Source organism: Gasterosteus aculeatus, chromosome 7, assembly GCF_964276395.1.
Source record: "Gasterosteus aculeatus chromosome 7, fGasAcu3.hap1.1, whole genome shotgun sequence".
Classification (NCBI taxonomy): domain Eukaryota; kingdom Metazoa; phylum Chordata; class Actinopteri; order Perciformes; family Gasterosteidae; genus Gasterosteus; species Gasterosteus aculeatus.
Window position 1 is genome coordinate 3,513,919 of NC_135694.1, and position 16,880 is coordinate 3,530,798.

The 16,880-nt window shown below is 45.6% G+C and overlaps 67 non-coding genes across 67 annotated transcripts; all 67 read left to right on the forward strand.

Annotated features, from left to right (window-relative positions):
* The first annotated feature begins 17 nt into the window (after positions 1-17).
* On the forward strand, positions 18-91 carry trnan-guu (transfer RNA asparagine (anticodon GUU)). Its single transcript has one exon. It is a non-coding gene; the product is annotated as a tRNA-Asn (tRNA).
* Positions 92-209: 118 nt separating this feature from the next.
* On the forward strand, positions 210-283 carry trnan-guu (transfer RNA asparagine (anticodon GUU)). The gene has a single exon. It is a non-coding gene; the product is annotated as a tRNA-Asn (tRNA).
* Positions 284-593: 310 nt separating this feature from the next.
* trnan-guu (transfer RNA asparagine (anticodon GUU)) lies at positions 594-667 on the forward strand. Its single transcript has one exon. It is a non-coding gene; the product is annotated as a tRNA-Asn (tRNA).
* Positions 668-1,169: 502 nt separating this feature from the next.
* Positions 1,170-1,243, forward strand: trnan-guu (transfer RNA asparagine (anticodon GUU)). The gene has a single exon. It is a non-coding gene; the product is annotated as a tRNA-Asn (tRNA).
* A 118-nt stretch (positions 1,244-1,361) lies between these two features.
* On the forward strand, positions 1,362-1,435 carry trnan-guu (transfer RNA asparagine (anticodon GUU)). Its single transcript has one exon. It is a non-coding gene; the product is annotated as a tRNA-Asn (tRNA).
* Positions 1,436-1,553: 118 nt separating this feature from the next.
* On the forward strand, positions 1,554-1,627 carry trnan-guu (transfer RNA asparagine (anticodon GUU)). The gene has a single exon. It is a non-coding gene; the product is annotated as a tRNA-Asn (tRNA).
* Positions 1,628-1,937: 310 nt separating this feature from the next.
* trnan-guu (transfer RNA asparagine (anticodon GUU)) lies at positions 1,938-2,011 on the forward strand. The gene has a single exon. It is a non-coding gene; the product is annotated as a tRNA-Asn (tRNA).
* A 118-nt stretch (positions 2,012-2,129) lies between these two features.
* Positions 2,130-2,203, forward strand: trnan-guu (transfer RNA asparagine (anticodon GUU)). The gene has a single exon. It is a non-coding gene; the product is annotated as a tRNA-Asn (tRNA).
* A 118-nt stretch (positions 2,204-2,321) lies between these two features.
* Positions 2,322-2,395, forward strand: trnan-guu (transfer RNA asparagine (anticodon GUU)). Its single transcript has one exon. It is a non-coding gene; the product is annotated as a tRNA-Asn (tRNA).
* A 118-nt stretch (positions 2,396-2,513) lies between these two features.
* trnan-guu (transfer RNA asparagine (anticodon GUU)) lies at positions 2,514-2,587 on the forward strand. The gene has a single exon. It is a non-coding gene; the product is annotated as a tRNA-Asn (tRNA).
* A 118-nt stretch (positions 2,588-2,705) lies between these two features.
* Positions 2,706-2,779, forward strand: trnan-guu (transfer RNA asparagine (anticodon GUU)). The gene has a single exon. It is a non-coding gene; the product is annotated as a tRNA-Asn (tRNA).
* Positions 2,780-2,897: 118 nt separating this feature from the next.
* Positions 2,898-2,971, forward strand: trnan-guu (transfer RNA asparagine (anticodon GUU)). Its single transcript has one exon. It is a non-coding gene; the product is annotated as a tRNA-Asn (tRNA).
* Positions 2,972-3,089: 118 nt separating this feature from the next.
* Positions 3,090-3,163, forward strand: trnan-guu (transfer RNA asparagine (anticodon GUU)). Its single transcript has one exon. It is a non-coding gene; the product is annotated as a tRNA-Asn (tRNA).
* Positions 3,164-3,281: 118 nt separating this feature from the next.
* trnan-guu (transfer RNA asparagine (anticodon GUU)) lies at positions 3,282-3,355 on the forward strand. Its single transcript has one exon. It is a non-coding gene; the product is annotated as a tRNA-Asn (tRNA).
* Positions 3,356-3,473: 118 nt separating this feature from the next.
* Positions 3,474-3,547, forward strand: trnan-guu (transfer RNA asparagine (anticodon GUU)). Its single transcript has one exon. It is a non-coding gene; the product is annotated as a tRNA-Asn (tRNA).
* A 118-nt stretch (positions 3,548-3,665) lies between these two features.
* On the forward strand, positions 3,666-3,739 carry trnas-gcu (transfer RNA serine (anticodon GCU)). Its single transcript has one exon. It is a non-coding gene; the product is annotated as a tRNA-Ser (tRNA).
* A 118-nt stretch (positions 3,740-3,857) lies between these two features.
* Positions 3,858-3,931, forward strand: trnan-guu (transfer RNA asparagine (anticodon GUU)). The gene has a single exon. It is a non-coding gene; the product is annotated as a tRNA-Asn (tRNA).
* Positions 3,932-4,049: 118 nt separating this feature from the next.
* trnan-guu (transfer RNA asparagine (anticodon GUU)) lies at positions 4,050-4,123 on the forward strand. Its single transcript has one exon. It is a non-coding gene; the product is annotated as a tRNA-Asn (tRNA).
* A 310-nt stretch (positions 4,124-4,433) lies between these two features.
* Positions 4,434-4,507, forward strand: trnan-guu (transfer RNA asparagine (anticodon GUU)). Its single transcript has one exon. It is a non-coding gene; the product is annotated as a tRNA-Asn (tRNA).
* A 118-nt stretch (positions 4,508-4,625) lies between these two features.
* Positions 4,626-4,699, forward strand: trnak-cuu (transfer RNA lysine (anticodon CUU)). The gene has a single exon. It is a non-coding gene; the product is annotated as a tRNA-Lys (tRNA).
* A 310-nt stretch (positions 4,700-5,009) lies between these two features.
* On the forward strand, positions 5,010-5,083 carry trnan-guu (transfer RNA asparagine (anticodon GUU)). The gene has a single exon. It is a non-coding gene; the product is annotated as a tRNA-Asn (tRNA).
* A 310-nt stretch (positions 5,084-5,393) lies between these two features.
* On the forward strand, positions 5,394-5,467 carry trnan-guu (transfer RNA asparagine (anticodon GUU)). Its single transcript has one exon. It is a non-coding gene; the product is annotated as a tRNA-Asn (tRNA).
* Positions 5,468-5,585: 118 nt separating this feature from the next.
* Positions 5,586-5,659, forward strand: trnan-guu (transfer RNA asparagine (anticodon GUU)). Its single transcript has one exon. It is a non-coding gene; the product is annotated as a tRNA-Asn (tRNA).
* Positions 5,660-5,777: 118 nt separating this feature from the next.
* Positions 5,778-5,851, forward strand: trnan-guu (transfer RNA asparagine (anticodon GUU)). The gene has a single exon. It is a non-coding gene; the product is annotated as a tRNA-Asn (tRNA).
* Positions 5,852-5,969: 118 nt separating this feature from the next.
* trnan-guu (transfer RNA asparagine (anticodon GUU)) lies at positions 5,970-6,043 on the forward strand. Its single transcript has one exon. It is a non-coding gene; the product is annotated as a tRNA-Asn (tRNA).
* A 310-nt stretch (positions 6,044-6,353) lies between these two features.
* Positions 6,354-6,427, forward strand: trnan-guu (transfer RNA asparagine (anticodon GUU)). The gene has a single exon. It is a non-coding gene; the product is annotated as a tRNA-Asn (tRNA).
* Positions 6,428-6,545: 118 nt separating this feature from the next.
* Positions 6,546-6,619, forward strand: trnan-guu (transfer RNA asparagine (anticodon GUU)). Its single transcript has one exon. It is a non-coding gene; the product is annotated as a tRNA-Asn (tRNA).
* Positions 6,620-6,737: 118 nt separating this feature from the next.
* Positions 6,738-6,811, forward strand: trnan-guu (transfer RNA asparagine (anticodon GUU)). Its single transcript has one exon. It is a non-coding gene; the product is annotated as a tRNA-Asn (tRNA).
* A 118-nt stretch (positions 6,812-6,929) lies between these two features.
* trnan-guu (transfer RNA asparagine (anticodon GUU)) lies at positions 6,930-7,003 on the forward strand. Its single transcript has one exon. It is a non-coding gene; the product is annotated as a tRNA-Asn (tRNA).
* Positions 7,004-7,121: 118 nt separating this feature from the next.
* On the forward strand, positions 7,122-7,195 carry trnan-guu (transfer RNA asparagine (anticodon GUU)). The gene has a single exon. It is a non-coding gene; the product is annotated as a tRNA-Asn (tRNA).
* A 118-nt stretch (positions 7,196-7,313) lies between these two features.
* trnan-guu (transfer RNA asparagine (anticodon GUU)) lies at positions 7,314-7,387 on the forward strand. The gene has a single exon. It is a non-coding gene; the product is annotated as a tRNA-Asn (tRNA).
* Positions 7,388-7,505: 118 nt separating this feature from the next.
* Positions 7,506-7,579, forward strand: trnan-guu (transfer RNA asparagine (anticodon GUU)). The gene has a single exon. It is a non-coding gene; the product is annotated as a tRNA-Asn (tRNA).
* A 310-nt stretch (positions 7,580-7,889) lies between these two features.
* trnan-guu (transfer RNA asparagine (anticodon GUU)) lies at positions 7,890-7,963 on the forward strand. The gene has a single exon. It is a non-coding gene; the product is annotated as a tRNA-Asn (tRNA).
* A 118-nt stretch (positions 7,964-8,081) lies between these two features.
* On the forward strand, positions 8,082-8,155 carry trnak-cuu (transfer RNA lysine (anticodon CUU)). The gene has a single exon. It is a non-coding gene; the product is annotated as a tRNA-Lys (tRNA).
* Positions 8,156-8,465: 310 nt separating this feature from the next.
* Positions 8,466-8,539, forward strand: trnan-guu (transfer RNA asparagine (anticodon GUU)). The gene has a single exon. It is a non-coding gene; the product is annotated as a tRNA-Asn (tRNA).
* A 310-nt stretch (positions 8,540-8,849) lies between these two features.
* Positions 8,850-8,923, forward strand: trnan-guu (transfer RNA asparagine (anticodon GUU)). Its single transcript has one exon. It is a non-coding gene; the product is annotated as a tRNA-Asn (tRNA).
* Positions 8,924-9,425: 502 nt separating this feature from the next.
* On the forward strand, positions 9,426-9,499 carry trnan-guu (transfer RNA asparagine (anticodon GUU)). The gene has a single exon. It is a non-coding gene; the product is annotated as a tRNA-Asn (tRNA).
* A 118-nt stretch (positions 9,500-9,617) lies between these two features.
* On the forward strand, positions 9,618-9,691 carry trnan-guu (transfer RNA asparagine (anticodon GUU)). The gene has a single exon. It is a non-coding gene; the product is annotated as a tRNA-Asn (tRNA).
* Positions 9,692-9,809: 118 nt separating this feature from the next.
* trnan-guu (transfer RNA asparagine (anticodon GUU)) lies at positions 9,810-9,883 on the forward strand. Its single transcript has one exon. It is a non-coding gene; the product is annotated as a tRNA-Asn (tRNA).
* A 118-nt stretch (positions 9,884-10,001) lies between these two features.
* trnas-gcu (transfer RNA serine (anticodon GCU)) lies at positions 10,002-10,075 on the forward strand. The gene has a single exon. It is a non-coding gene; the product is annotated as a tRNA-Ser (tRNA).
* Positions 10,076-10,193: 118 nt separating this feature from the next.
* trnan-guu (transfer RNA asparagine (anticodon GUU)) lies at positions 10,194-10,267 on the forward strand. Its single transcript has one exon. It is a non-coding gene; the product is annotated as a tRNA-Asn (tRNA).
* A 118-nt stretch (positions 10,268-10,385) lies between these two features.
* On the forward strand, positions 10,386-10,459 carry trnan-guu (transfer RNA asparagine (anticodon GUU)). Its single transcript has one exon. It is a non-coding gene; the product is annotated as a tRNA-Asn (tRNA).
* Positions 10,460-10,769: 310 nt separating this feature from the next.
* trnan-guu (transfer RNA asparagine (anticodon GUU)) lies at positions 10,770-10,843 on the forward strand. The gene has a single exon. It is a non-coding gene; the product is annotated as a tRNA-Asn (tRNA).
* Positions 10,844-10,961: 118 nt separating this feature from the next.
* Positions 10,962-11,035, forward strand: trnan-guu (transfer RNA asparagine (anticodon GUU)). The gene has a single exon. It is a non-coding gene; the product is annotated as a tRNA-Asn (tRNA).
* Positions 11,036-11,153: 118 nt separating this feature from the next.
* Positions 11,154-11,227, forward strand: trnan-guu (transfer RNA asparagine (anticodon GUU)). The gene has a single exon. It is a non-coding gene; the product is annotated as a tRNA-Asn (tRNA).
* Positions 11,228-11,345: 118 nt separating this feature from the next.
* Positions 11,346-11,419, forward strand: trnan-guu (transfer RNA asparagine (anticodon GUU)). The gene has a single exon. It is a non-coding gene; the product is annotated as a tRNA-Asn (tRNA).
* A 310-nt stretch (positions 11,420-11,729) lies between these two features.
* On the forward strand, positions 11,730-11,803 carry trnan-guu (transfer RNA asparagine (anticodon GUU)). Its single transcript has one exon. It is a non-coding gene; the product is annotated as a tRNA-Asn (tRNA).
* A 118-nt stretch (positions 11,804-11,921) lies between these two features.
* trnan-guu (transfer RNA asparagine (anticodon GUU)) lies at positions 11,922-11,995 on the forward strand. Its single transcript has one exon. It is a non-coding gene; the product is annotated as a tRNA-Asn (tRNA).
* Positions 11,996-12,305: 310 nt separating this feature from the next.
* On the forward strand, positions 12,306-12,379 carry trnan-guu (transfer RNA asparagine (anticodon GUU)). Its single transcript has one exon. It is a non-coding gene; the product is annotated as a tRNA-Asn (tRNA).
* A 118-nt stretch (positions 12,380-12,497) lies between these two features.
* On the forward strand, positions 12,498-12,571 carry trnan-guu (transfer RNA asparagine (anticodon GUU)). Its single transcript has one exon. It is a non-coding gene; the product is annotated as a tRNA-Asn (tRNA).
* Positions 12,572-12,689: 118 nt separating this feature from the next.
* trnan-guu (transfer RNA asparagine (anticodon GUU)) lies at positions 12,690-12,763 on the forward strand. The gene has a single exon. It is a non-coding gene; the product is annotated as a tRNA-Asn (tRNA).
* A 118-nt stretch (positions 12,764-12,881) lies between these two features.
* On the forward strand, positions 12,882-12,955 carry trnan-guu (transfer RNA asparagine (anticodon GUU)). Its single transcript has one exon. It is a non-coding gene; the product is annotated as a tRNA-Asn (tRNA).
* Positions 12,956-13,265: 310 nt separating this feature from the next.
* Positions 13,266-13,339, forward strand: trnan-guu (transfer RNA asparagine (anticodon GUU)). The gene has a single exon. It is a non-coding gene; the product is annotated as a tRNA-Asn (tRNA).
* A 310-nt stretch (positions 13,340-13,649) lies between these two features.
* On the forward strand, positions 13,650-13,723 carry trnan-guu (transfer RNA asparagine (anticodon GUU)). The gene has a single exon. It is a non-coding gene; the product is annotated as a tRNA-Asn (tRNA).
* Positions 13,724-13,841: 118 nt separating this feature from the next.
* On the forward strand, positions 13,842-13,915 carry trnan-guu (transfer RNA asparagine (anticodon GUU)). The gene has a single exon. It is a non-coding gene; the product is annotated as a tRNA-Asn (tRNA).
* A 310-nt stretch (positions 13,916-14,225) lies between these two features.
* On the forward strand, positions 14,226-14,299 carry trnan-guu (transfer RNA asparagine (anticodon GUU)). The gene has a single exon. It is a non-coding gene; the product is annotated as a tRNA-Asn (tRNA).
* Positions 14,300-14,417: 118 nt separating this feature from the next.
* Positions 14,418-14,491, forward strand: trnan-guu (transfer RNA asparagine (anticodon GUU)). Its single transcript has one exon. It is a non-coding gene; the product is annotated as a tRNA-Asn (tRNA).
* Positions 14,492-14,609: 118 nt separating this feature from the next.
* On the forward strand, positions 14,610-14,683 carry trnan-guu (transfer RNA asparagine (anticodon GUU)). Its single transcript has one exon. It is a non-coding gene; the product is annotated as a tRNA-Asn (tRNA).
* A 118-nt stretch (positions 14,684-14,801) lies between these two features.
* On the forward strand, positions 14,802-14,875 carry trnan-guu (transfer RNA asparagine (anticodon GUU)). The gene has a single exon. It is a non-coding gene; the product is annotated as a tRNA-Asn (tRNA).
* A 118-nt stretch (positions 14,876-14,993) lies between these two features.
* On the forward strand, positions 14,994-15,067 carry trnan-guu (transfer RNA asparagine (anticodon GUU)). The gene has a single exon. It is a non-coding gene; the product is annotated as a tRNA-Asn (tRNA).
* A 310-nt stretch (positions 15,068-15,377) lies between these two features.
* Positions 15,378-15,451, forward strand: trnan-guu (transfer RNA asparagine (anticodon GUU)). Its single transcript has one exon. It is a non-coding gene; the product is annotated as a tRNA-Asn (tRNA).
* Positions 15,452-15,569: 118 nt separating this feature from the next.
* Positions 15,570-15,643, forward strand: trnan-guu (transfer RNA asparagine (anticodon GUU)). The gene has a single exon. It is a non-coding gene; the product is annotated as a tRNA-Asn (tRNA).
* A 118-nt stretch (positions 15,644-15,761) lies between these two features.
* Positions 15,762-15,835, forward strand: trnan-guu (transfer RNA asparagine (anticodon GUU)). Its single transcript has one exon. It is a non-coding gene; the product is annotated as a tRNA-Asn (tRNA).
* Positions 15,836-15,953: 118 nt separating this feature from the next.
* trnan-guu (transfer RNA asparagine (anticodon GUU)) lies at positions 15,954-16,027 on the forward strand. Its single transcript has one exon. It is a non-coding gene; the product is annotated as a tRNA-Asn (tRNA).
* A 118-nt stretch (positions 16,028-16,145) lies between these two features.
* trnan-guu (transfer RNA asparagine (anticodon GUU)) lies at positions 16,146-16,219 on the forward strand. Its single transcript has one exon. It is a non-coding gene; the product is annotated as a tRNA-Asn (tRNA).
* A 118-nt stretch (positions 16,220-16,337) lies between these two features.
* On the forward strand, positions 16,338-16,411 carry trnan-guu (transfer RNA asparagine (anticodon GUU)). The gene has a single exon. It is a non-coding gene; the product is annotated as a tRNA-Asn (tRNA).
* A 310-nt stretch (positions 16,412-16,721) lies between these two features.
* Positions 16,722-16,795, forward strand: trnan-guu (transfer RNA asparagine (anticodon GUU)). Its single transcript has one exon. It is a non-coding gene; the product is annotated as a tRNA-Asn (tRNA).
* The last annotated feature ends 85 nt before the right edge of the window (positions 16,796-16,880 follow it).

The window sequence follows — 16,880 nt, forward strand, 5'->3', positions numbered from 1 at the left end:
AATCGGCTGTCAGAAAGGTCTCTGTGGCGCAATTGGTCAGCGCGTTCGGCTGTTAACCGAAAGGTTGGTGGTTGAAGCCCACCCAGGGACGTTTTGAGATTGTAAAGAAATGCAGACGTAACATAATTTGTGAAGATGCTTTATTTCTTAATGAATTGGGGGAGTCGCCTTGCCGTTGGGCGTAATTACCCAAATCGGCGATCAGAAAGGTCTCTGTGGCGCAATTGGTCAGCGCGTTCGGCTGTTAACTGAAAGGTTGGTGGTTCAACCCCACCCAGGGACGTTTTGAGATTGTAAAGAAATACAGACTTAACATAATTTATAAAGACACTTTATTTCTTAATGAATTGCGGGAGTGGCCTTGCCATTGGGCGTAATTACCCAAATCAGCTGTCAGAAAGGTCTCCGTGCCGCAATTGGTCAGCGCGTTCGGCTGTTAACTGAAAGGTTGGTGGTTCAAGCCCACCCAGGGACGTTTTGAGATTGTAAAGAAATGCAGACGTAACATAATTTGTGAAGATGCTTTATTTCTTAATGAATTGCGGGAGTCGCCTTGCCATTGGGCGTAATTACCCAAATCGGCGATCAGAAAGGTCTCTGTGGCGCAATTGGTCAGCGCGTTCGGCTGTTAACTGAAAGGTTGGTGGTTCAACCCCACCCAGGGACGTTTTGAGATTGTAAAGAAATGCAGACGTAACATATTTCATAAAGACGCTTTATTTCTTAATGAATTGGGGGAGTGGCCTTGCCATTGGGCGTAATTACCCAAATCGGCTGTCAGAAAGGTCTCTGTGGCGCAATTGGTCAGCGCGTTCGGCTGTTAAATGAAAGGTTGGTGGTTCAACCCCACCCAGGGACGTTTTGAGATTGTAAAGAAATGCAGACGTAACATATTTCATAAAGACGCTTTATTTCTTAATGAATTGGGGGAGTGGCCTTGCCATTGGGCGTAATTACCCAAATCAGCGAACAGAAAGGTCTCTGTGACGCAATTGGTCAGGGCGTTCGGCTGTTAACCGAAAGGTTGGTGGTTCAACCCCACCGAGGGACGTTTTGAGATTGTAAAGAAATACAGACTTAACATAATTTATAAAGACACTTTATTTCTTAATGAATTGCGGGAGTGGCCTTGCCATTGGGCGTAATTACCCAAATCGGCTGTCAGAAAGGTCTCTGTGGCGCAATTGGTCAGCGCGTTCGGCTGTTAACTGAAAGGTTGGTGGTTCAAGCCCACCCAGGGACGTTTTGAGATTGTAAAGAAATGCAGACGTAACATAATTTGTGAAGATGCTTTATTTCTTAATGAATTGGGGGAGTGGCCTTGCCATTGGGCGTAATTACCCAAATAGGCGATCAGAAAGGTCTCTGTGGCGCAATTGGTCAGCGCGTTCGGCTGTTAACTGAAAGGTTGGTGGTTCAAGCCCACCCAGGGACGTTTTGAGATTGTAAAGAAATGCAGACGTAACATAATTCATAAAGACGCTTTATTTTTTAATGAATTGGGGGAGTGGCCTTGCCATTGGGCGTAATTACCAAAATCTGTGATAAGAAAGGTCTCTGTGGCGCAATTGGTCAGCGCGTTCGGCTGTTAACTGAAAGGTTGGTGGTTCAACCCCACCCAGGGACGTTTTGAGATTGTAAAGAAATGCAGACGTAACATATTTCATAAAGACGCTTCATTTCTTAATGAATTGGGGGAGTGGCCTTGCCATTGGGCGTAATTACCCAAATCGGCTGTCAGAAAGGTCTCTGTGGCGCAATTGGTCAGCGCGTTCGGCTGTTAACCGAAAGGTTGGTGGTTCAACCCGACCCAGGGACGTTTTGAGATTGTAAATAAATGCAGACGTAACATAATTCATAAAGACGCTTTATTTCTTAATGAATTGGGGGAGTGGCCTTGCCATTGGGCGTAATTACCCAAATCGGCGATCAGAAAGGTCTCTGTGGCACAATTGGTCAGCGCATTCGGCTGTTAACTGAAAGGTTGGTGGTTCAAGCCCACCCAGGGACGTTTTGAGATTGTAAAGAAATGCAGACGTAACATAATTTGTGAAAATGCTTTATTTCTTAATGAATTGGGGGAGTCGCCTTGCCGTTGGGCGTAATTACCCAAATCGGCTGTCAGAAAGGTCTCTGTGGCGCAATTGGTCAGCGCGTTCGGCTGTTAACCGAAAGGTTGGTGGTTCAACCCCACCCAGGGACGTTTTGAGATTGTAAAGAAATGCAGACGTAACATAATTCATAAAGACGCTTTATTTCTTAATGAATTGGGGGAGTGGCCTTGCCATTGGGCGTAATTACCCAAATCAGCGAACAGAAAGGTCTCTGTGGCGCAATTGGTCAGCGCGTTCGGCTGTTAACCGAAAGGTTGGTGGTTCAACCCCACCCAGGGACGTTTTGAGATTGTAAAGAAATGCAGACGTAACATAATTTGTGAAGACGCTTTATTTCTTAATGAATTGCGGGAGTCGCCTTGCCATTGGGCGTAATTACACAAATCGGCTGTCAGAAAGGTCTCTGTGGCGCAATTGGTCAGCGCGTTCGGCTGTTAACCGAAAGGTTGGTGGTTCAAGCCCACCCAGGGACGTTTTGAGATTGTAAAGAAATGCAGACGTAACATAATTTGTGAAGATGCTTTATTTCTTAATGAATTGGGGGAGTCGCCTTGCCGTTGGGCGTAATTACCCAAATCGGCGATCAGAAAGGTCTCTGTGGCGCAATTGGTCAGCGCATTCGGCTGTTAACTGAAAGGTTGGTGGTTCAAGCCCACCCAGGGACGTTTTGAGATTGTAAAGAAATGCAGACGTAACATAATTTGTGAAAATGCTTTATTTCTTAATGAATTGGGGGAGTCGCCTTGCCATTGGGCGTAATTACCCAAATCGGCCATCAGAAAGGTCTCTGTGGCGCAATTGGTCAGCGCGTTCGGCTGTTAACCGAAAGGTTGGTGGTTCAAGCCCACCCAGGGACGTTTTGAGATTGTAAAGAAATGCAGACGTAACATAATTTGTGAAGATGCTTTATTTCTTAATGAATTGCGGGAGTCGCCTTGCCATTGGGCGTAATTACCCAAATCAGCGATCAGAAAGGTCTCTGTGGCGCAATTGGTCAGCGCGTTCGGCTGTTAACCGAAAGGTTGGTGGTTCAACCCCACCCAGGGACGTTTTGAGATTGTAAAGAAATGCAGACGTAACATAATTTGTGAAGATGCTTTATTTCTTAATGAATTGCGGGAGTCGCCTTGCCATTGGGCGTAATTACCCAAATCGGCTGTCAGAAAGGTCTCTGTGGCGCAATTGGTCAGCGCGTTCGGCTGTTAACCGAAAGGTTGGTGGTTCAAGCCCACCCAGGGACGTTTTGAGATTGTAAAGAAATGCAGACGTAACATAATTTGTGAAGATGCTTTATTTCTTAATGAATTGGGGGAGTCGCCTTGCCGTTGGGCGTAATTACCCAAATCGGCGATCAGAAAGGTCTCTGTGGCGCAATTGGTCAGCGCGTTCGGCTGTTAACTGAAAGGTTGGTGGTTCAACCCCACCCAGGGACGTTTTGAGATTGTAAAGAAATACAGACTTAACATAATTTATAAAGACACTTTATTTCTTAATGAATTGCGGGAGTGGCCTTGCCATTGGGCGTAATTACCCAAATCGGCTGTCAGAAAGGTCTCCGTGCCGCAATTGGTCAGCGCGTTCGGCTGCTAACTGAAAGGTTGGTGGTTCAAGCCCACCCAGGGACGTTTTGAGATTGTAAAGAAATGCAGACGTAACATAATTTGTGAAGATGCTCTATTTCTTAATGAATTGCGGGAGTCGCCTTGCCATTGGGCGTAATTACCCAAATCGGCGATCAGAAAGGTCTCTGTGGCGCAATTGGTCAGCGCGTTCGGCTGTTAACTGAAAGGTTGGTGGTTCAACCCCACCCAGGGACGTTTTGAGATTGTAAAGAAATGCAGACGTAACATATTTCATAAAGACGCTTTATTTCTTAATGAATTGGGGGAGTGGCCTTGCCATTGGGCGTAATTACCCAAATCGGCTGTCAGAAAGGTCTCTGTGGCGCAATTGGTCAGCGCGTTCGGCTGTTAACCGAAAGGTTGGTGGTTCAACCCCACCCAGGGACGTTTTGAGATTGTAAAGAAATGCAGACGTAACATATTTCATAAAGACGCTTTATTTCTTAATGAATTGGGGGAGTGGCCTTGCCATTGGGCGTAATTACCCAAATCAGCGAACAGAAAGGTCTCTGTGACGCAATTGGTCAGCGCGTTCGGCTGTTAACCGAAAGGTTGGTGGTTCAACCCCACCCAGGGACGTTTTGAGATTGTAAAGAAATACAGACTTAACATAATTTATAAAGACACTTTATTTCTTAATGAATTGCGGGAGTGGCCTTGCCATTGGGCGTAATTACCCAAATCGGCTGTCAGAAAGGTCTCTGTGGCGCAATTGGTCAGCGCGTTCGGCTGTTAACTGAAAGGTTGGTGGTTCAAGCCCACCCAGGGACGTTTTGAGATTGTAAAGAAATGCAGACGTAACATAATTTGTGAAGATGCTTTATTTCTTAATGAATTGGGGGAGTGGCCTTGCCATTGGGCGTAATTACCCAAATAGGCGATCAGAAAGGTCTCTGTGGCGCAATTGGTCAGCGCGTTCGGCTCTTAACTGAAAGGTTGGTGGTTCAAGCCCACCCAGGGACGTTTTGAGATTGTAAAGAAATGCAGACGTAACATAATTTGTGAAGATGCTTTATTTCTTAATGAATTGGGGGAGTGGCCTTGCCATTGGGCGTAATTACCAAAATCTGTGATAAGAAAGGTCTCTGTGGCGCAATTGGTCAGCGCGATCGGCTGTTAACTGAAAGGTTGGTGGTTCAACCCCACCCAGGGACGTTTTGAGATTGTAAAGAAATGCAGACGTAACATATTTCATAAAGACGCTTTATTTCTTAATGAATTGGGGGAGTGGCCTTGCCATTGGGCGTAATTACCCAAATCGGCTGTCAGAAAGGTCTCTGTGGCGCAATTGGTCAGCGCGTTCGGCTGTTAACCGAAAGGTTGGTGGTTCAACCCCACCCAGGGACGTTTTGAGATTGTAAATAAATGCAGACGTAACATAATTCATAAAGACGCTTTATTTCTTAATGAATTGGGGGAGTGGCCTTGCCATTGGGCGTAATTACCCAAATCGGCGATCAGAAAGGTCTCTGTGGCACAATTGGTCAGCACATTCGGCTGTTAACTGAAAGGTTGGTGGTTCAAGCCCACCCAGGGACGTTTTGAGATTGTAAAGAAATGCAGACGTAACATAATTTGTGAAAATGCTTTATTTCTTAATGAATTGGGGGAGTCGCCTTGCCGTTGGGCGTAATTACCCAAATCGGCTGTCAGAAAGGTCTCTGTGGCGTAATTGGTCAGCGCGTTCGGCTGTTAACCGAAAGGTTGGTGGTTCAACCCCACCCAGGGACGTTTTGAGATTGTAAAGAAATGCAGACGTAACATAATTCATAAAGACGCTTTATTTCTTAATGAACTGGGGGAGTGGCCTTGCCATTGGGCGTAATTACCCAAATCAGCGAACAGAAAGGTCTCTGTGGCGCAATTGGTCAGCGCGTTCGGCTGTTAACCGAAAGGTTGGTGGTTCAACCCCACCCAGGGACGTTTTGAGATTGTAAAGAAATGCAGACGTTACATAATTCATAAAGACGCTTTATTTCTTAATGAATTGGGGGAGTGGCCTTGCCATTGGGCGTAATTACCCAAATCGGCGATCAGAAAGGTCTCTGTGGCGCAATTGGTCAGCGCATTCGGCTGTTAACTGAAAGGTTGGTGGTTCAAGCCCACCCAGGGACGTTTTGAGATTGTAAAGAAATGCAGACGTAACATAATTTGTGAAAATGCTTTATTTCTTAATGAATTGCGGGAGTGGCCTTGCCATTGGGCGTAATTACCCAAATCGGCTGTCAGAAAGGTCTCTGTGGCGCAATTGGTCAGCGCGTTCGGCTGTTAACTGAAAGGTTGGTGGTTCAACCCCACCCAGGGACGTTTTGAGATTGTAAAGAAATACAGACTTAACATAATTTATAAAGACACTTTATTTCTTAATGAATTGCGGGAGTGGCCTTGCCATTGGGCGTAATTACCCAAATCGGCTGTCAGAAAGGTCTCCGTGGCGCAATTGGTCAGCGCGTTCGGCTGTTAACTGAAAGGTTGGTGGTTCAAGCCCACCCAGGGACGTTTTGAGATTGTAAAGAAATGCAGACGTAACATAATTCATAAAGACGCTTTATTTTTTAATGAATTGGGGGAGTGGCCTTGCCATTGGGCGTAATTACCCAAATCGGCGATCAGAAAGGTCTCTGTGGCGCAATTGGTCAGCGCATTCGGCTGTTAACTGAAAGGTTGGTGGTTCAAGCCCACCCAGGGACGTTTTGAGATTGTAAAGAAATGCAGACGTAACATAATTTGTGAAGATGCTTTATTTCTTAATGAATTGCGGGAGTCGCCTTGCCATTGGGCGTAATTACCCAAATCAGCGATCAGAAAGGTCTCTGTGGCGCAATTGGTCAGCGCGTTCGGCTGTTAACTGAAAGGTTGGTGGTTCAACCCCACCCAGGGACGTTTTGAGATTGTAAAGAAATACAGACTTAACATAATTTATAAAGACACTTTATTTCTTAATGAATTGCGGGAGTGGCCTTGCCATTGGGCGTAATTACCCAAATCAGCGAACAGAAAGGTCTCTGTGGCGCAATTGGTCAGCGCGTTCGGCTGTTAACCGAAAGGTTGGTGGTTCAAGCCCACCCAGGGACGTTTTGAGATTGTAAAGAAATGCAGACGTTACATAATTCATAAAGACGCTTTATTTCTTAATGAATTGGGGGAGTGGCCTTGCCATTGGGCGTAATTACCCAAATCGGCGATCAGAAAGGTCTCTGTGGCGCAATTGGTCAGCGCATTCGGCTGTTAACTGAAAGGTTGGTGGTTCAAGCCCACCCAGGGACGTTTTGAGATTGTAAAGAAATGCAGACGTAACATAATTTGTGAAAATGCTTTATTTCTTAATGAATTGCGGGAGTGGCCTTGCCATTGGGCGTAATTACCCAAATCGGCTGTCAGAAAGGTCTCTGTGGCGCAATTGGTCAGCGCGTTCGGCTGTTAACTGAAAGGTTGGTGGTTCAACCCCACCCAGGGACGTTTTGAGATTGTAAAGAAATACAGACTTAACATAATTTATAAAGACACTTTATTTCTTAATGAATTGCGGGAGTGGCCTTGCCATTGGGCGTAATTACCCAAATCGGCTGTCAGAAAGGTCTCTGTGGCGCAATTGGTCAGCGCGTTCGGCTGTTAACCGAAAGGTTGGTGGTTCAACCCCACCCAGGGACGTTTTGAGATTGTAAAGAAATGCAGACGTAACATAATTCATAAAGACGCTTTATTTCTTAATGAATTGGGGGAGTGGCCTTGCCATTGGGCGTAATTACCCAAATCGGCTGTCAGAAAGGTCTCTGTGGCGCAATTGGTCAGCGCGTTCGGCTGTTAACCGAAAGGTTGGTGGTTCAACCCCACCCAGGGACGTTTTGAGATTGTAAAGAAATGCAGACGTAACATATTTCATAAAGACGCTTTATTTCTTAATGAATTGGGGGAGTGGCCTTGCCATTGGGCGTAATTACCCAAATCAGCGAACAGAAAGGTCTCTGTGACGCAATTGGTCAGCGCGTTCGGCTGTTAACCGAAAGGTTGGTGGTTCAACCCCACCCAGGGACGTTTTGAGATTGTAAAGAAATACAGACTTAACATAATTTATAAAGACACTTTATTTCTTAATGAATTGCGGGAGTGGCCTTGCCATTGGGCGTAATTACCCAAATCGGCTGTCAGAAAGGTCTCTGTGGCGCAATTGGTCAGCGCGTTCGGCTGTTAACTGAAAGGTTGGTGGTTCAAGCCCACCCAGGGACGTTTTGAGATTGTAAAGAAATGCAGACGTAACATAATTTGTGAAGATGCTTTATTTCTTAATGAATTGGGGGAGTGGCCTTGCCATTGGGCGTAATTACCCAAATAGGCGATCAGAAAGGTCTCTGTGGCGCAATTGGTCAGCGCGTTCGGCTCTTAACTGAAAGGTTGGTGGTTCAAGCCCACCCAGGGACGTTTTGAGATTGTAAAGAAATGCAGACGTAACATAATTTGTGAAGATGCTTTATTTCTTAATGAATTGGGGGAGTGGCCTTGCCATTGGGCGTAATTACCAAAATCTGTGATAAGAAAGGTCTCTGTGGCGCAATTGGTCAGCGCGATCGGCTGTTAACTGAAAGGTTGGTGGTTCAACCCCACCCAGGGACGTTTTGAGATTGTAAAGAAATGCAGACGTAACATATTTCATAAAGACGCTTTATTTCTTAATGAATTGGGGGAGTGGCCTTGCCATTGGGCGTAATTACCCAAATCGGCTGTCAGAAAGGTCTCTGTGGCGCAATTGGTCAGCGCGTTCGGCTGTTAACCGAAAGGTTGGTGGTTCAACCCCACCCAGGGACGTTTTGAGATTGTAAATAAATGCAGACGTAACATAATTCATAAAGACGCTTTATTTCTTAATGAATTGGGGGAGTGGCCTTGCCATTGGGCGTAATTACCCAAATCGGCGATCAGAAAGGTCTCTGTGGCACAATTGGTCAGCACATTCGGCTGTTAACTGAAAGGTTGGTGGTTCAAGCCCACCCAGGGACGTTTTGAGATTGTAAAGAAATGCAGACGTAACATAATTCATAAAGACGCTTTATTTTTTAATGAATTGGGGGAGTGGCCTTGCCATTGGGCGTAATTACCCAAATCGGCGATCAGAAAGGTCTCTGTGGCGCAATTGGTCAGCGCTTTCGGCTGTTAACCGAAAGGTTGGTGGTTCAACCCCACCCAGGGACGTTTTGAGATTGTAAAGAAATACAGACTTAACATAATTTATAAAGACACTTTATTTCTTAATGAATTGCGGGAGTGGCCTTGCCATTGGGCGTAATTACCCAAATCGGCTGTCAGAAAGGTCTCCGTGGCGCAATTGGTCAGCGCGTTCGGCTGTTAACTGAAAGGTTGGTGGTTCAACCCCACCCAGGGACGTTTTGAGATTGTAAAGAAATACAGACTTAACATAATTTATAAAGACACTTTATTTCTTAATGAATTGCGGGAGTGGCCTTGCCATTGGGCGTAATTACCCAAATCGGCTGTCAGAAAGGTCTCCGTGGCGCAATTGGTCAGCGCGTTCGGCTGTTAACTGAAAGGTTGGTGGTTCAAGCCCACCCAGGGACGTTTTGAGATTGTAAAGAAATGCAGACGTAACATAATTTGTGAAGATGCTTTATTTCTTAATGAATTGCGGGAGTCGCCTTGCCATTGGGCGTAATTACCCAAATCAGCGATCAGAAAGGTCTCTGTGGCGCAATTGGTCAGCGCGTTCGGCTGTTAACCGAAAGGTTGGTGGTTCAACCCCACCCAGGGACGTTTTGAGATTGTAAAGAAATGCAGACGTAACATAATTTGTGAAGATGCTTTATTTCTTAATGAATTGCGGGAGTCGCCTTGCCATTGGGCGTAATTACCCAAATCGGCTGTCAGAAAGGTCTCTGTGGCGCAATTGGTCAGCGCGTTCGGCTGTTAACCGAAAGGTTGGTGGTTCAAGCCCACCCAGGGACGTTTTGAGATTGTAAAGAAATGCAGACGTAACATAATTTGTGAAGATGCTTTATTCCTTAATGAATTGGGGGAGTCGCCTTGCCGTTGGGCGTAATTACCCAAATCGGCGATCAGAAAGGTCTCTGTGGCGCAATTGGTCAGCGCGTTCGGCTGTTAACTGAAAGGTTGGTGGTTCAACCCCACCCAGGGACGTTTTGAGATTGTAAAGAAATACAGACTTAACATAATTTATAAAGACACTTTATTTCTTAATGAATTGCGGGAGTGGCCTTGCCATTGGGCGTAATTACCCAAATCGGCTGTCAGAAAGGTCTCCGTGCCGCAATTGGTCAGCGCGTTCGGCTGCTAACTGAAAGGTTGGTGGTTCAAGCCCACCCAGGGACGTTTTGAGATTGTAAAGAAATGCAGACGTAACATAATTTGTGAAGATGCTCTATTTCTTAATGAATTGCGGGAGTCGCCTTGCCATTGGGCGTAATTACCCAAATCGGCGATCAGAAAGGTCTCTGTGGCGCAATTGGTCAGCGCGTTCGGCTGTTAACTGAAAGGTTGGTGGTTCAACCCCACCCAGGGACGTTTTGAGATTGTAAAGAAATACAGACTTAACATAATTTATAAAGACACTTTATTTCTTAATGAATTGCGGGAGTGGCCTTGCCATTGGGCGTAATTACCCAAATCGGCTGTCAGAAAGGTCTCTGTGGCGCAATTGGTCAGCGCGTTCGGCTGTTAACCGAAAGGTTGGTGGTTCAACCCCACCCAGGGACGTTTTGAGATTGTAAATAAATGCAGACGTAACATAATTCATAAAGACGCTTTATTTCTTAATGAATTGGGGGAGTGGCCTTGCCATTGGGCGTAATTACCCAAATCGGCGATCAGAAAGGTCTCTGTGGCACAATTGGTCAGCACATTCGGCTGTTAACTGAAAGGTTGGTGGTTCAAGCCCACCCAGGGACGTTTTGAGATTGTAAAGAAATGCAGACGTAACATAATTTGTGAAAATGCTTTATTTCTTAATGAATTGGGGGAGTCGCCTTGCCGTTGGGCGTAATTACCCAAATCGGCTGTCAGAAAGGTCTCTGTGGCGTAATTGGTCAGCGCGTTCGGCTGTTAACCGAAAGGTTGGTGGTTCAACCCCACCCAGGGACGTTTTGAGATTGTAAAGAAATGCAGACGTAACATAATTCATAAAGACGCTTTATTTCTTAATGAACTGGGGGAGTGGCCTTGCCATTGGGCGTAATTACCCAAATCAGCGAACAGAAAGGTCTCTGTGGCGCAATTGGTCAGCGCGTTCGGCTGTTAACCGAAAGGTTGGTGGTTCAACCCCACCCAGGGACGTTTTGAGATTGTAAAGAAATGCAGACGTTACATAATTCATAAAGACGCTTTATTTCTTAATGAATTGGGGGAGTGGCCTTGCCATTGGGCGTAATTACCCAAATCGGCGATCAGAAAGGTCTCTGTGGCGCAATTGGTCAGCGCATTCGGCTGTTAACTGAAAGGTTGGTGGTTCAAGCCCACCCAGGGACGTTTTGAGATTGTAAAGAAATGCAGACGTAACATAATTTGTGAAAATGCTTTATTTCTTAATGAATTGCGGGAGTGGCCTTGCCATTGGGCGTAATTACCCAAATCGGCTGTCAGAAAGGTCTCTGTGGCGCAATTGGTCAGCGCGTTCGGCTGTTAACTGAAAGGTTGGTGGTTCAACCCCACCCAGGGACGTTTTGAGATTGTAAAGAAATACAGACTTAACATAATTTATAAAGACACTTTATTTCTTAATGAATTGCGGGAGTGGCCTTGCCATTGGGCGTAATTACCCAAATCGGCTGTCAGAAAGGTCTCCGTGGCGCAATTGGTCAGCGCGTTCGGCTGTTAACTGAAAGGTTGGTGGTTCAAGCCCACCCAGGGACGTTTTGAGATTGTAAAGAAATGCAGACGTAACATAATTCATAAAGACGCTTTATTTTTTAATGAATTGGGGGAGTGGCCTTGCCATTGGGCGTAATTACCCAAATCGGCGATCAGAAAGGTCTCTGTGGCGCAATTGGTCAGCGCATTCGGCTGTTAACTGAAAGGTTGGTGGTTCAAGCCCACTCAGGGACGTTTTGAGATTGTAAAGAAATGCAGACGTAACATAATTTGTGAAAATGCTTTATTTCTTAATGAATTGGGGGAGTCGCCTTGCCGTTGGGCGTAATTACCCAAATCGGCGATCAGAAAGGTCTCTGTGGCGCAATTGGTCAGCGCGTTCGGCTGTTAACCGAAAGGTTGGTGGTTCAACCCCACCCAGGGACGTTTTGAGATTGTAAAGAAATACAGACTTAACATAATTTATAAAGACACTTTATTTCTTAATGAATTGCGGGAGTGGCCTTGCCATTGGGCGTAATTACCCAAATCGGCTGTCAGAAAGGTCTCCGTGGCGCAATTGGTCAGCGCGTTCGGCTGTTAACTGAAAGGTTGGTGGTTCAAGCCCACCCAGGGACGTTTTGAGATTGTAAAGAAATGCAGACGTAACATAATTTGTGAAGATGCTTTATTTCTTAATGAATTGCGGGAGTCGCCTTGCCATTGGGCGTAATTACCCAAATCAGCGATCAGAAAGGTCTCTGTGGCGCAATTGGTCAGCGCGTTCGGCTGTTAACTGAAAGGTTGGTGGTTCAACCCCACCCAGGGACGTTTTGAGATTGTAAAGAAATACAGACTTAACATAATTTATAAAGACACTTTATTTCTTAATGAATTGCGGGAGTGGCCTTGCCATTGGGCGTAATTACCCAAATCAGCGAACAGAAAGGTCTCTGTGGCGCAATTGGTCAGCGCGTTCGGCTGTTAACCGAAAGGTTGGTGGTTCAACCCCACCCAGGGACGTTTTGAGATTGTAAAGAAATGCAGACGTTACATAATTCATAAAGACGCTTTATTTCTTAATGAATTGGGGGAGTGGCCTTGCCATTGGGCGTAATTACCCAAATCGGCGATCAGAAAGGTCTCTGTGGCGCAATTGGTCAGCGCATTCGGCTGTTAACTGAAAGGTTGGTGGTTCAAGCCCACCCAGGGACGTTTTGAGATTGTAAAGAAATGCAGACGTAACATAATTTGTGAAAATGCTTTATTTCTTAATGAATTGCGGGAGTGGCCTTGCCATTGGGCGTAATTACCCAAATCGGCTGTCAGAAAGGTCTCTGTGGCGCAATTGGTCAGCGCGTTCGGCTGTTAACTGAAAGGTTGGTGGTTCAACCCCACCCAGGGACGTTTTGAGATTGTAAAGAAATACAGACTTAACATAATTTATAAAGACACTTTATTTCTTAATGAATTGCGGGAGTGGCCTTGCCATTGGGCGTAATTACCCAAATCGGCTGTCAGAAAGGTCTCCGTGGCGCAATTGGTCAGCGCGTTCGGCTGTTAACTGAAAGGTTGGTGGTTCAAGCCCACCCAGGGACGTTTTGAGATTGTAAAGAAATGCAGACGTAACATAATTCATAAAGACGCTTTATTTTTTAATGAATTGGGGGAGTGGCCTTGCCATTGGGCGTAATTACCCAAATCGGCGATCAGAAAGGTCTCTGTGGCGCAATTGGTCAGCGCGTTCGGCTGTTAACCGAAAGGTTGGTGGTTCAACCCCACCCAGGGACGTTTTGAGATTGTAAAGAAATACAGACTTAACATAATTTATAAAGACACTTTATTTCTTAATGAATTGCGGGAGTGGCCTTGCCATTGGGCGTAATTACCCAAATCGGCTGTCAGAAAGGTCTCCGTGGCGCAATTGGTCAGCGCGTTCGGCTGTTAACTGAAAGGTTGGTGGTTCAAGCCCACCCAGGGACGTTTTGAGATTGTAAAGAAATGCAGACGTAACATAATTTGTGAAGATGCTTTATTTCTTAATGAATTGCGGGAGTCGCCTTGCCATTGGGCGTAATTACCCAAATCAGCGATCAGAAAGGTCTCTGTGGCGCAATTGGTCAGCGCGTTCGGCTGTTAACTGAAAGGTTGGTGGTTCAACCCCACCCAGGGACGTTTTGAGATTGTAAAGAAATACAGACTTAACATAATTTATAAAGACACTTTATTTCTTAATGAATTGCGGGAGTGGCCTTGCCATTGGGCGTAATTACCCAAATCGGCTGTCAGAAAGGTCTCTGTGGCGCAATTGGTCAGCGCGTTCGGCTGTTAACCGAAAGGTTGGTGGTTCAACCCCACCCAGGGACGTTTTGAGATTGTAAAGAAATGCAGACGTAACATAATTTATAAAGACACTTTATTTCTTAATGAATTGCGGGAGTGGCCTTGCCATTGGGCGTAATTACCCAAATCGGCTGTCAGAAAGGTCTCCGTGGCGCAATTGGTCAGCGCGTTCGGCTGTTAACTGAAAGGTTGGTGGTTCAAGCCCACCCAGGGACGTTTTGAGATTGTAAAGAAATGCAGACGTAACATAATTTGTGAAGATGCTTTATTTCTTAATGAATTGCGGGAGTCGCCTTGCCATTGGGCGTAATTACCCAAATCAGCGATCAGAAAGGTCTCTGTGGCGCAATTGGTCAGCGCGTTCGGCTGTTAACTGAAAGGTTGGTGGTTCAACCCCACCCAGGGACGTTTTGAGATTGTAAAGAAATACAGACTTAACATAATTTATAAAGACACTTTATTTCTTAATGAATTGCGGGAGTGGCCTTGCCATTGGGCGTAATTACCCAAATCGGCTGTCAGAAAGGTCTCTGTGGCGCAATTGGTCAGCGCGTTCGGCTGTTAACCGAAAGGTTGGTGGTTCAACCCCACCCAGGGACGTTTTGAGATTGTAAAGAAATGCAGACGTGACATATTTCATAAAGACGCTTTATTTCTTAATGAATTGGGGGAGTGGCCTTGCCATTGGGCGTAATTACCCAAAACAACCAACAGAAAGGTCTCTGTGGCGCAATTGGTCAGCGCGTTCGGCTGTTAACCGAAAGGTTGGTGGTTCAACCCCACCCAGGGATGTTTTGAGATTGTAAAGAAATGCAGACTTAACATAATTTGTGAAGATGCTTTATTTCTTAATGAATTGCGGGAGTCGCCTTGCCATTGGGCGTAATTACCCAAATCGGCGATCAGAAAGGTCTCTGTGGCGCAATTGGTCAGCGCGTTCGGCTGTTAACCGAAAGGTTGGTGGTTCAACCCCACCCAGGGACGTTTTGAGATTGTAAAGAAATGCAGACGTGACATATTTCATAAAGACGCTTTATTTCTTAATGAATTGGGGGAGTGGCCTTGCCATTGGGCGTAATTACCCAAAACAAAAAACAGAAAGGTCTCTGTGGCGCAATTGGTCAGCGCGTTCGGCTGTTAACCGAAAGGTTGGTGGTTCAACCCCACCCAGGGACGTTTTGAGATTGTAAAGAAATGCAGACTTAACATAATTTGTGAAGATGCTTTATTTCTTAATGAATTGCGGGAGTCGCCTTGCCATTGGGCGTAATTACCCAAATCGGCGATCAGAAAGGTCTCTGTGGCGCAATTGGTCAGCGCGTTCGGCTGTTAACCGAAAGGTTGGTAATTCAAGCCCACCCAGGGACGTTTTGAGATTGTAAAGAAATACAGACTTAACATAATTTATAAAGACATTTTATTTCTTAATGAATTGCGGGAGTGGCCTTGCCATTGGGCGTAATTACCCAAATCGGCTGTCAGAAAGGTCTCTGTGGCGCAATTGGTCAGCGCGTTCGGCTGTTAACTGAAAGGTTGGTGGTTCAAGCCCACCCAGGGACGTTTTGAGATTGTAAAGAAATGCAGACGTAACATAATTTGTGAAGATGCTTTATTTCTTAATGAATTGCGGGAGTGGCCTTGCCATTGGGCGTAATTACCCAAATCGGCGATCAGAAAGGTCTCTGTGGCGCAATTGGTCAGCGCGTTCGGCTGTTAACTGAAAGGTTGGTGGTTCAAGCCCACCCAGGGACGTTTTGAGATTGTAAAGAAATGCAGACGTAACATAATTCATAAAGACGCTTTATTTTTTAATGAATTGGGGGAGTGGCCTTGCCATTGGGCGTAATTACCCAAATCAGCGATCAGAAAGGTCTCTGTGGCGCAATTGGTCAGCGCGTTCGGCTGTTAACTGAAAGGTTGGTGGTTCAACCCCACCCAGGGACGTTTTGAGATTGTAAAGAAATACAGACTTAACATAATTTATAAAGACACTTTATTTCTTAATGAATTGCGGGAGTGGCCTTGCCATTGGGCGTAATTACCCAAATCAGCGAACAGAAAGGTCTCTGTGGCGCAATTGGTCAGCGCGTTCGGCTGTTAACCGAAAGGTTGGTGGTTCAACCCCACCCAGGGACGTTTTGAGATTGTAAAGAAATGCAGACGTTACATAATTCATAAAGACGCTTTATTTCTTAATGAATTGGGGGAGTGGCCTTGCCATTGGGCGTAATTACCCAAATCGGCGATCAGAAAGGTCTCTGTGGCGCAATTGGTCAGCGCATTCGGCTGTTAACTGAAAGGTTGGTGGTTCAAGCCCACCCAGGGACGTTTTGAGATTGTAAAGAAATGCAGACGTAACATAATTTGTGAAAATGCTTTATTTCTTAATGAATTGCGGGAGTGGCCTTGCCATTGGGCGTAATTACCCAAATCGGCTGTCAGAAAGGTCTCTGTGGCGCAATTGGTCAGCGCGTTCGGCTGTTAACTGAAAGGTTGGTGGTTCAACCCCACCCAGGGACGTTTTGAGATTGTAAAGAAATACAGACTTAACATAATTTATAAAGACACTTTATTTCTTAATGAATTGCGGGAGTGGCCTTGCCATTGGGCGTAATTACCCAAATCGGCTGTCAGAAAGGTCTCCATGGCGCAATTGGTCAGCGCGTTCGGCTGTTAACTGAAAGGTTGGTGGTTCAAGCCCACCCAGGGACGTTTTGAGATTGTAAAGAAATACAGACTTAACATAATTTATAAAGACACTTTATTTCTTAATGAATTGCGGGAGTGGCCTTGCCATTGGGCGTAATTACCCAAATCGGCGATCAGAAAGGTCTCTGTGGCGCAATTGGTCAGCGCATTCGGCTGTTAACTGAAAGGTTGGTGGTTCAAGCCCACCCAGGGACGTTTTGAGATTGTAAAGAAATACAGACGTAACATAATTTGTGAAAATGCTTTATTTCTTAATGAATTGGGGGAGTGGCCTTGCCAT